Here is a 15,933-nt window from a genome sequence, read left to right on the forward strand (position 1 = left end):
AAGACATACTGTTTTACGTAAATTTCCTTTGTAAAATTATGTTACATCGTTATTTCTATAAGAATATGGAAGTTCATGTCAAAGAAGTTCCTCAAAAGAAAGCGAGGAAGCTTCGTTTGGTTTCAAAAACAGACAACTCCACTTTAAATATGGCTTCATTTTGTTTCAAAAACAGACAACTCCATGACTTAGTGTCAGAGACGGACAATTCCACTTTTTAAACTTAAATTGCGACCAGAATATTAATTTTAATCACATTATGAGACTGAAAATATGTTTCTATGACCCATGAGAATGTTTAAAAAAATTACGTATAACGGTGACATTGGTTTCCAAGGATCTAGTTTTTCGCCTCTCCTGTAAAAAAAAAAAGTAAAAGTGGAGTTGTCGAACTTTGATACCAAGCTCCTGTTTTAATGTGTCTATTTTTATATGTAATTTTATTTAAAATCGATGTAATAGTATAGTATTTAATGTGTATATTTTTATGTAATTTTATTTAAAATCTCTATGTTCGGTTTCAATTGAAGTGGGAAAAGTAAAAACAATGACGCTAAGAGAAAGAATGTTTTTTTTTATTATCCAATTTAATAAACCCTATTTTACCCTGAGGTATATTAGGGTTATAGCTGGTATCAAAATACATATTTTATAAGTAATAACGGAAAGAATGTTATACGACTTTCTTTTACTATTATTTTCACTAAAGGAAACAGAATTAAATCACCGGCAGGATCTGCTAATTTTGTTAATTCCAGTTGCTTCACAAGAATATTAATTCCCTTCAGTCATCATAAACATATTCTTTTTGGTCCTTCAAAGATTTAAGGTTATAAATAGACAGTGCATTCATGATCGTAATACATGATGACATAAAAAACCTTCACTTCACTACAGGAAATCGAGTAAGATCCGCTGCATTTGTAGCTAGAAACGCTATCACTTCAGTTGCTATTGAAGACATTTCTAATAATATCTTCTAAACTATTCGAGTTAATAGGTTCTATTAGCATGACGATGAATGAAATGTGTTTTTTAAGTTGAATTCTAACTTCTACATGACACGAAGAAGGTGTGGAACAGGCTAGAATGATCAGGTGAACAATTTATTTACGTCCAATAAACATTCAATCAATTAATTAACTAGATACGTATGTTATACAACCAACAATAAATTATATGTACCTAGATGTGAGTAGGACACATGTAAAGCTATAAATCTCTTGTAAGTAATCTTGTTTTAATTAACTCGAAAGTTCTTAGTAAGAAGATAGTCAATTAATAATATAAGTTGATAACAAAACAATTTATAATTCATAAGCAGAAGACGGTATTTAAATTATTTGAAGGGTAAAGTCTTGGTTTTTCTGAACCGACGCATGCCAGTGCGAGTTGCGATTCCCACCTAGCATAAATCCGTCAACACGAGAGATAGTGAGTGGTTTCTATAGTTGCGTGGTGCGCAGACTTCGCATCTCGCAGTATAGAAACCACTCACTATCTCTCGTGTAGTCCGGATTTGTGCGAGGCGGACAACTGATAAAATTCGCAGTATTAACATTGATTAGACTCAACTGTTGTGGGTTAGTAACCCACATTTATGAAGCGGATATTTGTCCTTTTACGTATGTTCCGACCTGTGCTGTGCAAAGGCTTAGCTAACAGAAGTAGCGTATAAAGTCTTGGTTTTTCTGAACCGGCGCATGCGACGTGCGAAATACGAGGCCCGCCTCGCACAAATCCGGACTACACGAGAGATAGTGAGTGGTTTATATAACTGCGAGATGCGAGGTCTGCGCACCTCGCAGCCGTAGAAACCACTATCTCTCGTGTAGTCCGGATTTGTGATCATGCACATCGCATGCGTCGGTTCAGAAAAACCAAGGCTTCACTCGTTTGGCACACGGGGTACGTTGCAGTGGGGCTTTAGTTTCTTCATTCGATTCATATTGTGAGCGGTGTAAGACTACAAGTCGGCCTTATATATTTTTTTCACTATATTTAACTTTAAGATCTGAATACGGATACTACTTTCTGACATTAAAAATACTGTAATTATAATATTAACTACAAGAATACTCGCTATGTCGAAATAATGATACATTGGAATGGGACTCACCCCCAGAAAGGAGAACACGGGCTCGACTATATACACTGTTCAAAAAGTAGAGGTGAGCCTGCGTGGAAATAAATGGCATGATCTCAGGTTGCGGATGGACGAGACGGCCTTCAGATATGGAGGGTAGCAGCGAATATGTTGAATAAGCAGTCGCAGACAGCCGATAAGGGGTGGTCCTCCAGCTTGGAAGTTGGGCGAAGGACTAACAACCCATCACCGTAAAAAAACAGCTTGTTACGAAACCACAAGATAAACCTCGGAATGGGACTGATTCTTTGGCGCGACCACAGCAAAGGAATAAGGATAGGCATGAGTAGGCTGCGTATTCCCGCTACCTATACACTGGAATGCAGTTGTCTGAGTCGAAGTATATGTGACGTCACAGCACAGGCAGAGGTACGTTCGTACACAAAATAGCTATGCATCCTCTGTCCTGGGACGCAGTCATAGTGAGTAGTCTTATCGATTACTGCTCTTACTAGTCGTATTATTTAAATAACTACATCTTTGTGGCTGATAAGGTTCATTGTAGAGGTAAAATGCTTTAGGTAAGATGCTAAAGCGTGTAATATTGCAGGGCATAGTTGAGGAAATTTGAACCTATGTTTTCACTCTCAATATAGAAAACATTACATATAAATAGTGTAAAATAAAAGTGAAAGTGACAAAAACAGTATACAAAAAGACACTGCAATACCAAAAGGCACAGAAAGTGTGTTGAATGTAATCCAAACGAACCACTACCATCAAAATCTGAAAATAATAAAGACATTAACTCGACGTTTAACATAGATTTGTGTAGCCTACCATGATATTCAGTGCCAATATCCCAATTAATAAATCACATAATATACATTTTAGGGAATTATTAGAAAAATACATAGAAAATTAGTGGGTTTTCAGTGATGAGCAACAGATGCAGTATCCTAATGAAACACGAAAAAAATAACAGACAATAGGAATATCTTGTACTACATCACGCACCAATAACGTCATGTGCTATTGAAAGAATTTCTTTCAATATAAAATCATTTCAAATGACATCCCCATATGTTCAAATTCCGTAACTTACGTCATTATTCACTGCAAAGATCACAACAAAAATGAACATTACAGCTCAAGCATGTGTTTACTAGTTCGCGAGCTTCAGAATGTCGGGAGTTGACTGTACTTCACAGAACATGCAGCAACAACGCGTTTGTTTATATTCTTATCCGTTGCATTACTTGTGTTCGGCGTACTATATACCCAATGTGTCTTTAACTTCAATCTTTAGATAGCTGGAATACGAAGCCTAGCTATTTGATTTGGTATTTTGGGTGTAGCTACTGGACACTTATACATTTATAAATATATAAATAAATAAAAATAAATAAATAAATAAATAAATAAATAAATAAATAAATAAATAAATAAATAAATAAATAAATAAATAAATAAATTGAGGAATTTAACATTGCAAGATATGGAAACTTTGACACCATTTTTCTGCACTTTCTTATTTTTGTAACATTGATACACTTTTTTCAGAAAGTATTGTAGGTACCCAGAAAATTTAAATTAATATATGCCTACAATATCAATGTGATGGCATTTTACACAGTAGATTAAAAAAATTAAGTTTATTTTTATCTTCAGCAAAAATAAACAAACAAAAAAATAATAATTTTCAGTCATTCTTAATGCAAAACATGTTATCAATGATTTTTTTTTCAACCGCTCAATGGAGTTTTAAATTTATTTAACGGTTGTATACATAAAGGTATGTTACATATGCCCTATTTTTTCTACTTTTGCATCTTTTATAACTACTGAGAAAAGTGTACTCAAAATTAAGGAATTTGACATTGTAAGATATGGAAATACAGATTCCCCTTAAACAGCCGATCTATGGGATAAGAAACAACAAGCCCATAGATACAGTACATACAAACATATGGTTATATCTTAAGTTTTGTTTACTCTTCGAGCATTATAGCCTAATAACAGAAAATTAAATTTACTCTTTTACGGAAGTTACTGCAGTAAAGAATGCTGAAGATTTGACTATCACCTAGCTCTAAAAATGTGTGTAGCTGATTATACGTGTCTTCTCAATTTCCTATTCCAAACTATTACATAAAAAATTACCAGTTATCAAACTTGTCCGTATGTAATAAGCTACTTTTTTTCTCTCTCAATATGCTTTTATTTTTTCACGTGCCAAGTTACCATTTTAGGAAATATTGCAGAGTGTTTGAACCGTGGGAACTGCCTCTTCTTCTCGACTCCACTCCAGTGCACACAACGAGCTTTCTAAATGCAGGACTACTCAACTGGTAGGGAATGCGGCCGTCTCGACGTACACGTGCTGCATCATCGTCCCTTTCTGGTGCGTGATTCCACGCGAGCTTCGTAAGTTTTAACCCACTACACTGCTACACTGGGTGACCTTGGATACGAAAATAGACTTGTCCTGCATGGGCACTAAATCACGGGAACTTATAGCAGCAATAGTAACCGTACTGTGGCGAGAATAATATAGACTAATCTAATCTTTTAACAAAGATCTTTTTGGTGTCGGCGAGGTGATGAGATAAAAATATAAAGACTATGGTGACAGTCGTGGCCTGTTTACTGCAATATCCCAGAAATTCGTAGAGAAAGCTGTCTGAATACCTTTTGGAACAACTACACCATCCTCTTCGTTTTAAGAATTTTCGTCTTCCCCTTTCCCTTCAATTATTTCTATTGTTTTTCCAACTCTTTTGCAATGTGTTTGTCATCCAATTGACACTATAATTCATCTTCAATCTTTCCTTCCTTCTATTCCAATCCCTCCGCTTATTCAGCTTATAACTCCTCTTCTAATTTTCCTTCAACGTCTCTTCCTCTGTTCGAATTTCTCTTTCAAATTCTCTATCTTCTGTTTCTCTTATCCTTATTCATCTTCTCTTCTTCTTTCTACACACTTCCATTTCTTCTTGTTTTCCGATACCTCCAGCTTCTCTTCTTCCTCTATTACCTCCAGCTCATCATCATCATCATCATCATCATCATCATCATCATCATCATCATCATCATCATCATCATCATCATCATCATCAACTTTGCTGTTTATTATCTTCTCTATACATTCTTTAGCTTCTCTTCTTCAATATCACCAGCTTTTCTTCTTCCATATATGCAGATTCTCTTCCTCCTCTTATTCCATAACTCCAGCTTTTCTTCTTCCTTCCCTCTCCATCTCCTATTCTTCCATATCTCCACCTTTGCCATATCTCAAGCTTCTGTTTTTCTTCTTCTTATTCTTTCATATCCCCGCTTCTCTTCATCTTCATCCATTTTCCCGGTTCTCTTCTTCTCCATACCTCCGGCATCTTCGTCATCCATTCTTCAGCTTCTCTTCTTGTATATCTTCTGATTCTTTCCTTCTTATTATTGCATTCCTCCAGCTTCTCACCCATTTTCAACTCTTTTTCATCCATTTTAGAGCTTCTTTTCTTATTCATAAATTCTCTAGCTTCTCTTCATAATCCATTCTCCAGGTTCTCTTCTTTATCCATTATCAAGGTTTTTCATTCTCCAGTTTTTCCTCCATTCTTTAGCTTCTATTCATCATTCACTTTACAATTTTTCTTATTCTTTCGTTCTCCAGCTTTTCTATACATTACCTTTCTCCAACTACTTTCTCTCTCCCTTTTCTCCAGCTTCTCTGTTTCCCGTCTTTCAGCTTCTTTGTTTAGTTTCTTTTTCTTTCCATTGTGTAGCTTTTCTTAACATTTTTATCCAGCTTTTAATTCTCCTCTGTTTCTCTTGTTCTTCTCCTCTCAGCTTCTACTTCCATTTCATTTTTTCAGATTTTACTCCTATTCTCATTCTCCAGATCTCTTTTCTTATTCGCCAAATTCACTTGCTATCGTTCAACAACGTCTTTTTCTCTCCGTCGTTCTCTTCTCTTTCTTTTCTCTCACTTTATGCTCATGTTTTTTCTTTCTGTAACTTCTCTTGCTCCTCCTGTTCCAACCGTTCTTCCTATTTTTCATTTTCAAATGTTCTTCCCGTCCTTTTTTAAGTAATATTTTTTCTATCTTTATTTCCAACCTGGTCTCTTTCTTATTGTTCTTTTTATTCTATTCTTTCCAATTAAGTATTGCATTATGTAAAATAGTTATATTCAATAAACGCATTAAACAATACCTACGATTATCCCGAAAGATTCATCATTTCCTCTTGCTATATATACATCATATCTTCTTTTTCTTCTCTAATACTTCCTCCTCCATCAGTTTCAGCTTCTAATGATACTATTATTTGAAATCATTTTAATTAATTTTCTCATCCATCCTTATTTTCTTGTACCACTCACAAAAAACAGAAGAAAGTTTGTGTTGTTTTATATTTCTAACTCCATATGTCTTCTGCAGAATTATTAACGCTAGGGAGTTTTCCTGTAAGGGCTTGAGTCACCGGATACTCCACTCGCTACGTAGATATGAACTCGGAAAGGTGCAAATAGGTGCAGCGCAGTGTTAGTGCAGTGAGTACCCACTAGAGATGAACAACGATGGAGAAAGCAAGACTAGCAGCGCCCGTAAAGCCGAAAACCCATACGACAATGTTCTATACGTAGCGTCGTTGACGTAAAGACTGTCAGTGAGTGTTTTGATACTCCGAAATTGATCACTCCCTAAGTCCCGAACGTCAAGCAGTCTTGAATCGCCACAGTTGTTTATGCCTGGCTGATCTTTTATCTACTTTGGCAACTGTTATATGAGGGGCTCACAACCAGAGTGGACCAAGTCCATCAGTGATCAGTTTGTGGATTAATACAATTTTGGATGAAAAAAAACTTAGATTTATTCATTGCCATAACAAACAAAGTCAGTAACTCATTTGTTACTCCACAGAGGGCAGCTTTTCCTATGTAACGTGAAGGTTGCTATGCGTGAGCCAGGAACTTTATGACTCAATATCTCAGAACTTTTCCAGAAGGACTTGGTCCACTCTGGTTGTGAACCCCTCATGTATGTATAAACAATCAAGTAGTCTATTTGAAACTTCATCTTTACCTTTCAGGGCATAATAATCCGTTCCCCAGTCTTTATTTAATTACTAGACCCTTATTAAAAGGCTAGGAATTTTCTTTTCATATGTCTGAGAACAAGTGTGCAATCTCAAGTAAAAATATATTAACTTTATGTTTTATGTTTCTTAGAAATGCAAATTTATTTGATAACTTTTTTCTATTTATATAGGCCCTAACCATAGGTAATATCATATAATAGAACCAGAACATTTTGATAACTAAAATAGGCTACTGTTCTGTTTTGTCTTTTTGTCTCATTTAAACATTTATAATGTTATTTATTTCAATGATGTATGTTATCTTTCCAAGCCGACCAAATGCTTTTTCGAGAATGATTAGCGAGACTCGAAGCGCACGAGAATGACGAGACTCGAAAGACAAATGGAACACAGCGAGCGAGAGCGGCAGTTAGTTTTGTTCATCTCTAGTACCCACACTCCTGTGCGCGGCAAACAGTCTAGTTTCAGGCTATAGAATGCCATAGACGTGAAGTGACATATACGAGCAGGTGTTGAGTAGCCTTCGAAGAGGAGATGCAGGTAGTTGGTCCACCGGTAAATCAATTCTCCACTGTGACAAGAGGCTAACAAGACACAGCAGTCTCAATCGATTGCACACCTCCCACCTCCTTGTCTAACACTTCCCGCCTCGCACGAGTTTCCTCAGCTACTTCAGCCAAATATTTATCACAAGCTTGCTCATGAGTAGTTTCACTTCTCGATGTCTTTTTCTTACTTCATGTTAATTTACGAAAGATGAAGTCAGTTTACCAGAACAATTAATAAAAACAAATTTTAAGAGAAAAGAATGTAGAGGCCTACATCAGGCTTTATACAACAAGTAATATGTATGTATGTATTTATTAACACTACAATTGGGTATACACCCGGTGGCAGTGATATATAATATACAATAATATCATTACAATTATATAATAATTACAGCAATAAAAGAAAAAAATAAAATAAAATAAACCTAAATTTATTTCTAACTATAAGTAAATAGATGCAATAAACCTAGGATTATAAATAAAATCTGTTCAATAATAACGCCTAACAATGTGAAATATCGTGAAAGATTTAAACTATAATTTATAATATAATATTATATCATATCACATGTAGTCTATCTATCTTTAGTCAGCAGTCCGAAGACTGGTTGGAACCTCATTACTTCGTAAGTAATACCAATAAGGCATCACTCATGACATAACTAAACCAGGAGATAATGAGTAGAGACCTGATTTTAAAGGGAATCCCTTTTTTATTTCAACATGAAACATGAAATAATTCATTACAACGCTCCAAACTATCTTCCACCGACCAAATTATATGGTTTTACTTCCCCTTTTTTCCCCTTTCTAGTCCATATTCCCGTTTTTCCCCCTTTTTAAAAACATCTCTTATTTTGGTCCTTTTTTTTTTGACAAATATCGGAAATATTGAGATAATTTTCCTATATTTTTTTAGATAGGCCTATAACATCCTGAGCAAGGGAAAATAAATATCGTTTTTCTTGTGATTCCAGACAATGAAAAACTAATAAAGTGTGCTGATTTTTAGAGTTAAGGATAAAAATAAAATTTTCACCTCTGGTTTCAATTGATGTTGAGCGGTCATTTTCTATTTATAAAGACATTCTGCATTCAAAGAATTAAAATCATATTGAAACTTACTGAAATATTGAGTGTGGTCAAATACAACACTTGCATTATGTTCTGAAGCGATAAATATAAGCTTGTGTGTGCTATGTGTATCCATGAATGTGCTGAACTGTGTTTTCAATTAAAATAGCACCCTTTTGAGGGAGTCCTCTTTGACTATATCAAATACAACACTTTTCTTATGTTGTGAAGAAATAAATGTAAGATTGTGTGTGCCATGTATATCCATGAATGTGCTGAAATGTGTAAGATTGTGTGTGCCATGTATATCCATGAATGTGCTGAAATGTGTTTCGAGGAGTAATATAGTCATTTTTCAAGTCCTTTCTTGGTTATAACTTTCCCTTTTTTAGTCCTTTTTTGATGAAAAACTTTCCCTTTAAAATTCGGTCTCTAATAATGAGAGAGGGTGGCCAGTTTCTTTTCCCTTTAATATAATATAATATAATATAATATAATATAATATAATATAATATAATATAATATAATATAATATAATATAATATAATATAATATAATATAATATAATATAATATAATATAATATAATATAATATAATATAATGTAACTGTGTGTCGTAAATAACGGCTAAAGAGCACAGCATTGAAGTTTCACTGAAGATAGGATCGTGAGATTTAATTCCATTTTGGTAATGGATATACAGAATGTTTAAAAAATTCGGGGCATAATTTCAGGTATGTATTTCCCACATGTAGACAATCAAAATAGTTCATTACAACATGTGTCCGGAAATGCTTCATTTCCGAGTTATGGCCTTCACAACATTGAAATTCACCGGAACGTTTTTCTTTCCGCAGGTCGTTGCCGTCAAAGGAGACATTAAGAGGGCACTCTGACAGTTCATTCCGAGACGAAGGTTACATTCAGTGTTGTGTAGGCGTTAGACTGTGCGACATGTATTCAAATCAAGAGCTGGCAAAGATACACTTCATGTACGGTAAGGCGGACGGCAATGCTGCGCTGGCTCGTCGTTTGTACCAGGAGAGGTACCCACAGCGAAATCTCCAGATCGGAAGACATTTGTACGTCTCCATTACCGTCTGTGCGAGTATGGAAAATTTAACTCTCCTGGTTTGGGAAGGGGACGACCAAGATCTACAATTCCAGAAGTACAGGAGGAGATTCTGGAGGCTGTGAACATGATTCCTTCTATCAGCACACGAAGGGTAGCGTTGTAAGTCAATGTTCCTCATACGACTGTCTGGAGACTGTTGGAAGAGTATCAATTGTATCCTTATCATTTGCAACGTGTACAGGCCCTGTCACCAGCAGATTACCCTGCACGAGTTAGGTTCTGTCAGTGGTTCTTGCAGCAGTGTGGTGTAAATCCGAACTTTCCTGCCTTAGTATTATTTACAGACGAAGCACAGTTCACACGAGATGGCATAACAAATTTCCACAATCAGCATGTATGGGCATATGAAAACCCACGTGCAACTGTTCCTTATCATCGCCAGGTGCGGTTCTCCCTCAACATGTGGGCCGGTATCATTGGTGATCGATTAGTTGGACCCCATGTACTTGTAAACAGACTTAAGGGGCAGGCGTACACAAAATTCCTGGAAAACACTATACCTCATATTTTAGAAGACACTCCACTGATCAATCATCAACACATTCACTTCTTGCATGATGGCGCTCCTGCACACTTCAGTCGTACGGTTCGCCGGTACTTGGATCGAAGGTTTCCTGATAGATGGATAGGTAGAGGTGGCCCAATTGCTTGGCCTCCACGCTCACCTGATCTGAACCCTCTCGATTTCTACTTGTGGGGCCATTTAAAATCTTTGGTTTATTCGTCTCCGGTGTCTGATTTGGAATCCCTTCGTAATCGAATTGTGGCATGTTCTGAGGACATACGCTATACTCCTGGAGTTTGGGATCGTGTTCGCAGGTCAATGAGACATCGATGTGAGGTCTGTATTCAAGCAGGAGGTGGACATTTTGAACATCTTCTGTAATGAGAACGACCTGCGGAAAGAAAAACGTTCCGGTGAATTTCAATGTTGTGAATGCCATAACTCGGAAATGAAGCATTTCCGGACACATGTTGTAATGAACTATTTTGATTGTCTACATGTGGGAAATACATACCTGAAATTATGCCCCGTATTTTTTAAACACTCTGTATTTTCGTTGTCAATGTACTGTCTTGTGTTGATTTAAGTAGAAGGTCGACGTGGTGTTGACCCCGTGCCACAGGAGTCCGTCGTGTGTTTGCTTAGTGTCAGGATGTAGAACCTAAATAGAGGAAGCCAAGAAGATGAATGATAAAAATCAATCCTTCACATACTGCTTCCAATGGGTTGGGGTCGCAGCTGGGATTTTTCTTGGGGTTCTACCTTTCACCCAACACAGACATCGACATCATTCCGTCAACATTTCTCAGTTCCATTATCGTACTACGTATACCTTATATCAGAATTTCTGCAATCACTATTCGCCGACGTGCGAAGGAAAATTGGTCCAGGAGCATGTGGGATTGATTACATATAGAATTGAGGAGTTACACGTGAAAATTAGTCTCTACTCAATACGTAATTTATGTTATAAATTAAAAAAATATAAGGCATTCAACAATTACTGTAATATATTAAATAAATGCTGCCACGGTGGTCTAGTGGCTAGAGTGCTGGACTTATAATCCTATGGATCCAGCTTTGATCTACCTTATAACGTGTGTTGGGTAGTCCGTGGTCCAGAAAATATAGGAATTTTCTCCTGGAGCTTCGGTTCTCCTGCGGCAATCCAACAAATTTCCATCATAATTTCATCTCCTCGAGTGTGTAGCATAGACCAGTCTCCTATGGCCAGAGTACCAGCATGGATTATACTTATAATTAGAGCCCGGATTTTATGTCATATGAAAATAGATATATGTAGCTAAAAATGGCAAAATATGTAGATAAAAATGTAATAAAAATATGTAACTTAAAATCTAACCTTTATTAGATTAATTTTTACACATTGATAAAAAAATTTACAGGTGGACATGTGATTCAACCTCATTTAATTCTTGTTTGGAGAGACAATTAATAATTAAATATTTTCCCATATTTTCTGCGGTCATTGATTGTCTCGTCAACGGCAACCCATACGTAGGAATCGTCAAGTTAAGCTCTAATCGTCACCATTGTATCAATGTACCAAGAGTTCAAATAATTTTTCCGGGGTGTTGATTCATCTGGAATATCGAAGTTGCAGTATGTGCATAGGTATACTTGAAACTTTGGCACTCCAAGAACTAGGTCGTCATGAATCTCAAATAAATCAACCAATCGAAACTACACAACTAAAATTAATTAGCTAACCATCCAACTAATCAACCAATCAAAACCAACTAACCAACAACCAACCGAAACAAACCAAGCAACAAAATTAACTAATAATCAACAGAATCAAACCGATAAACTAAAACCAACTAGCTAAACAATCAACCAAAAAACCAACCAAAAAATAACTTAGAAACCAGCCAAAACCAATCAGCGAACCAACCAAAAAAGTACTTAGAAACCAGCCAAAACCAATCAACGAACCAACCAAAATAGAACTTAGAAACCTGCCAAAACCAATCAATGAACCAACCAAAACCAACCAACGAATCAACCAAAACCAACCGACCTAAATCAACAATTAAACAACCAGTCAATTAAATCACCCAGCACCAGTAATCCAACTGCAACCAGCAATCCACCAAACCGTATAAACCAAATGAAAGTACCAACCAAACAAAATCAACTTACCAACCAACAAATCAGGCATTTAAATCACCCAGAACCAGCAATCCAACTGCAACCAGCAAACCACCAAACCGAATAAACCAAATGAAACTACCAACCAAACAAAATCAACTTAGCAACCAACAAATCAATCAGCCAACCAATAAAAACAGCCAGCCAGCCAACCAATCAAAAATAGCCAGCCAGCCAAACAACCAACCAACCAACCAACCAACCAACCAGCCAATCAAAAAAAATCCAACCAATAGCAACCAAAATTTACCAATTATCTAACCAACTAATCAAAACCATCAGCCAGCAAATCAATCAATCAATAAACAAATAAATAAATCAATCAACCAATCAATCATGCTCTAACTGGAAGAACTAAATCGTCATCACTACCATATAAGCCAAGTCAACAAACATAAACCAAGCAACCAAAACCAACAAAGAAGTAAACCAACCAACCTACCGAGATCAACCAAGTAGCAAACCAAAATCAAGAAACAACCAACCAAAAAGGTCAATCAAAACCTACCAACTAATCAAAATCAACCTACCAATTAAAATCAACCTACCAGTCAAAGCCAACCAACAAAAGTAACCAAACCCAAACAACAAATTGGTCAACCAACCAACCAACCAAACCCAACATCAACGATCCGAGCAACTAAGCAACCAAACAAAACAAAATCAATCAATCAATCAATCAATCAATCAATCAATCAATCAATCAATCAATCAATCAATCAATCAATCAATCAATCAATCAAGGAAGCAATCAAATTCAATAAAATTGACCAACTCAAAGTTTTCAGGCAAAATTTGTAGGTAATTTCTCGTCCGTGAAAGTAGCACAATAGGCATACACCAATGACCTAAGTGCGCGTAGGCTTGTACCATCTTACATCCTTGATCCACAATGTTCAAACCGTGCAAAAGATAAAAATAACTTCTCTAAATTTAATACATGTATAGTCAATGTTACTACCTAATTTTATTTACATTTAGGGTTATTTGGCTCATTTTGTATTTACTTGAACCGACAGGTCTCCTAGACTTCCATGAGTAGGAGGAGTCAATCACGGTACTTAATTTCATTCAAGAAATTAAGCATACGCTTTATACTTGAAACTCAATTGTCGAAAAAGTTTTCAGTAACAAATCTGTAATTATTTTTCGGAATTCTTATTCATCACTTCTTCTCTGTCCTTCAAGAACACAAAAACATGTAATCACATAAATTTCTGCACTGAAATTTCCATTCGTCAAAGTTACAGCATGTAGATACTAACTATGACTATAAATGGTGGGAAATACATCAGTAGCTGGTTATTACGTAACAATCTGAAATCTCCCGCTAAGTTGGCCATCTTTGGTCAAAATGTTGAAGTCATAAGATCATCAATTTCAAGTTATCTCATCCCTTTCTCCTCTACCATAGCAGCATATCAACTTCTGCAGTAGTACGAAGAGATTCTAGCAAACATGTAAAGTCATACACTAGTATTAGCATTATAAGAATAACAGAACCGTTACTTCTGTGTATGAACCACATAATCCGGAAGCACAGCTATTGTTACTGAGTTACAAAGACATCCAGATACCGCTTTGCTGTACACTTCCGTTATACTCGTATATGCTAATGACTATGTTTTTAATGTGCATTGCTGTCAAGATTTTCTGCTTCATGCAATATTTTCTATGCACTTTATGTAACGAAAATTACAATAGAATTTAACAGTAGGAAGAATAGATAGATGATCGTATGTAGGCTACTCAGGAAAGGAAAGGACAATCCAATACACAGGGGAAAGCAACGCATTACAGTACATACCTTCTCAGATATGATTTCTTGAAGTACGTATTTTTGTGCCAGAATTTTGATCGATGATTTTATTAAACTGTGTAAAAATACAAGCTCTTTTAGTGTAGAAAAAGCTACTTATGAACCTATTCCAGTGATAATTTATTCATAAAAAGTACATATTTGGATTAATTACCTATTACAAATTTCACTCAGCTCTAGTAACCTGTTTGTGGAACGAAGGCAACTCTGCAGCCAATCTATTTGAGAAATTACACTCGTTCAGTAAAGTGAAGGAGTAGCCTATATACTATTATTTATGTTCTACAGAGTTGCTACATATTGCATTTTATTTTCTTAATAAATTCGAAATTCTCAATATTAACCTATAAAAAACATTATTTGAAAAAATATTTTTCGTAATTACCTGATTATTAACTGCTGTCATTTAATGTAATACATTTCCTTCCATCCTGTTTACAGATATGGACTATTGGTCATTCAATGAAAAGATAGAGGAAAGATTAACTAGATCCAATCCATGAAGCTGAAGAAGACAAAATCAAGGAGCAAGAAAATAAAGATATGAGAAAAATGATGATGATCAGAGACCGGAACTTTGGCAGAATGCCTTTTTAAATGTGTTAAATCTATCTTCATTTCGAAAGTAAATCTGTACGAATTATACCTTTGTGATTGAAACGTCACAGTTTTATGTTGCCCTTTTCTGCCTTTTTTAATATAAATGCATAATTTACAAAATAATGTTTTTTTGCCTTTATTTTCTTATTATATATTATTTATTAGTTTATTATTAAAAATAGCCCACAGGTATATTTTAATTTATTTCTATAACAGCTAAAATGAAAGTGACTTCACCGAATGTATATTATTGTCTTTCAGTCAGTTCATATTCTCTTTACAACAATGAGTGCTGTCGTGCAAAAATGTATAACAGTAAGCGTTTTAATTATCGCTTGTGTTTATTTGACAAGGGAACAATGAGTGCGGGTCTAACGTTATTTTTAACGCTTATTTTTCTTTCAGTTTTCATTGCGACGTTGTTGTAGCTGGCTAAATATTTCATATCGCAACATATCAGTACAACCAAACACAAAAATGCACTTTCCAAGGCTACTGGGAAAAAGATTTCTTTACTTCCAACAGTAATTGCAACATCGAGTCGAAAATCTCAATTTGCATTCGACTTATGTAAAGCTTTTCTTTCTGCCGAAATCCCTTTGTGGAAAGTGCAATGTTGTGGGTCTAGTGCAAGATTTTTGTAACTGCATTTTATTGCGTATTTTAGCTATTTATAATGCCTTTTTGCCTGCCTATTTTAGCTATTTATGATGCCTTTTTGCCTGCCTATTTTAATTATTCATAATGCCTGAACTTCCGGTCTCTGATGATGATTATGAAATGGAAGAAGGAAGGAAACAATAAGATGACAACAACGCTGATTGTAAAAACATAATTATGAAGAGGTATGTGGCCTTAAAGGTACTGTTGCTTATGATTACTGGAAAAGTA

Source organism: Periplaneta americana, chromosome 4 (assembly GCF_040183065.1).
Source record: "Periplaneta americana isolate PAMFEO1 chromosome 4, P.americana_PAMFEO1_priV1, whole genome shotgun sequence".
NCBI classification, from domain to species: Eukaryota; Metazoa; Arthropoda; class Insecta; order Blattodea; family Blattidae; genus Periplaneta; species Periplaneta americana.